Source organism: Mus caroli, chromosome X (genome assembly GCF_900094665.2).
Source record: "Mus caroli chromosome X, CAROLI_EIJ_v1.1, whole genome shotgun sequence".
Classification (NCBI taxonomy): Eukaryota; Metazoa; Chordata; class Mammalia; order Rodentia; family Muridae; genus Mus; species Mus caroli.
This window is the reverse complement of record NC_034589.1, coordinates 114,821,190-114,823,806: the sequence shown is the minus strand read 5'-3', so window position 1 is coordinate 114,823,806 and position 2,617 is coordinate 114,821,190.

Here is a 2,617-nt window from a genome sequence, read left to right as displayed (position 1 = left end):
AGTAACTTAAAATTAAGATAGGTGAATTTTATTATAAAAAGCAACCCAAAGCTCTGCAAGACCAACTCTTGCCCCTTACCAATACTCCTCCTGCCCTTCACCACACAAACAAACTTCAAGAGAGAACCAGAGCTCCAGAGCTTGACTCTGGCAGTTTAGGAAGCTGAAACAGATGGGATATTTAAGCCCAGAGGTGGAAACACAGGGAGACCCTGTCAGAAACATACAGACAAGCTCTGCATTCTTTTCAGTTTCAAAGGCATCAGGAATATTTGGTAATTTTACCATAGGTGTTGCATACTGTTAAAAAAAAAGTAGAAGGACGTTGTAAGAGGTATGGAACAGAATTCCACAGGTTGGAGAAATTCAAGTGCTGAAAAAGCTGGGATTTCCAAGGACAGGAGAGTTCTAGCCATGGTGAGGTGCAGAGTTACCAGAATGGAAGGAATGATAAGAATGTGGGGGCAGTGGTTTCAAAATCACCAGGTACATCAAAATATGAGATGAAGGATAGAGGAGGGTCTTCCCAGGAGAGGTAAAAGATGTCTGCATGTGTTTAATGGGGGATTCTGGAGGACAAGTGTCAGGGAAGGCAAATGTTTCTTAAGGTGCAAGTTCAAATATTGTGGAGCACACAGAAGTGAATGGAACTGGAAATTTTGAGAGTAAGAGGATTTTCACAGAAGGCTATTTTGGAGGTACTGATGGGTGTGATCACAGATTTGTAGCAAGGGTCTTCAAGGGATGAGTGCTTCAGAAGTGAGGGTGGCAGAGTTATCACTGTTGAGGGCTGATTAGTGTTATTTTCTGTAGACAAACCAATTCATTTAATTTAACTACTACTATTACTAAGATTTTTTTAACTTGAAAATGATTCCTTTTGTTTTTTTATTAGACCTTAAAATTTATAGTACTAGCTTTAGAAATAATATCTAGACCATGTGTTTTATTTACACTGTCAGACACACCAGAAGAGGGTATCGGATCCCATTACAGATGGTTGTGAGCCACCATGTGGTTGCTGGAAATTAAACTCAGGAACTCTGGATGAGCTGCCAGTGCTCTTAAATGCTGAGCCATCTCTCCAGCCCAGTCCATGTGTTTTAATATTAACTCTTATTATTTTCTAATTTTATCCTGTCTCAAAATAGACAGTCAACTGTACTCCAACTTTATCTAGTTAACCCTTAATTTTTTAATCTTTAATCTTCTCATATCAATATCACTGATAACTACAATTTAAGTATGGTAGTATTTACATATTTGTATGATTGCTTTTTGTTGTTCCTTGTGCTTTTATTTATTGTCTCTTATAAATTATATTATCAGCTATTCCTAAAACAACTTTCAAATTTGTTTTACTTCTGTACCTTCAAAGCAACCACTACATTAGTGAGTATATAGTTAGTAATTATACTATTTATATTAGCGTTTAGTGTTGATTTAATTATTTACATTATTGTACTGACTACTCAGTATCATGAATGCATGCCTTTTTATATGAGCTTAACACTAGAGTGAGTGAAATGAAAGAAATACTGAGTAAATGACATCTTATCATGTCACTCATGCTTATAAATCTCACTACAAATGTTACATTACATGAGTGGTTAAAATAAGATTATCATTCAAAACTATAATGTCATCTATGATTAAGAGAATGAAGAAAGCCGGGCATGGTGGCACATGCCTTTTATCCCAGCACTCGGGAGGCAGAGGCAGGCATATTTCTGAGTTCGAGGCCAGCCTGGTCTACAAAGTGAGTTCCAGGACAGCCAGAGCTATACAGAGAAACCCTGTCTCAAAAAAACCAAAAAAAAAAAAAAAAAGAGAGAGAGAGAGAGAGAATGAAGAAAAAGTAAATCCATGGCTTAAGACTTGGAAACGGGTATATGTAACATGAGCCTTAAAAGATACACAGAGCACATTTTATTTATTTTTTTTTTGGCAGAAGAAACATACCAAGTAAAAAGGAAAGGTGTGAAAACTTTATGGTTTATGCTTAAAATTTGAGAGAATTAAAACTCAAAAAGGTTGAGACCAAAAAATAAAATCACCACGAATGCCAAACATAAGAGGCTAGACTTGTTCATATAACTAGTTACTAAGCATTTATGTGACTTGCGATTTTCATGCATAGTGGGCATCAATTTTGTGTTAGTTGTTGTCGATTTATTTTCTTAGTCTCATTGTACATACTTTCTAATGACAACAGTGGGATCATGGAAAGAGGCTTACCCTGTGGGAACTAAAAGGGGGGCCTGGGGAAGAGAGGGAAGGGAGGACACAGGTCCGGCCAGAGTTCCACCTACACTCTGAACAGGCAGACATGGGAGGGCTGCCAGATGCTCTCCACTCAGCCCCAGGTGGGTATCCAAGCCTCTGACCCACTGGACAGGGGTTGGACAAGGGGCAGCCCAACCTGGGGGCCCCACGGTCACACCCTGTAGCCCCACAATTATGGGAGAGAGGGAAGGGGGAAGAGAGGTTCCCATGCATGCAAGAGTGATCACAGCCTTGATGAGCAAGAGACTGTCTATGATTTTAGAGCTTTATTGTAGAAAGGCAGGAGGAAAGAGAGGAGAGAGAGAGAGAGAGAGAGAGAGAGAGAGAGAGA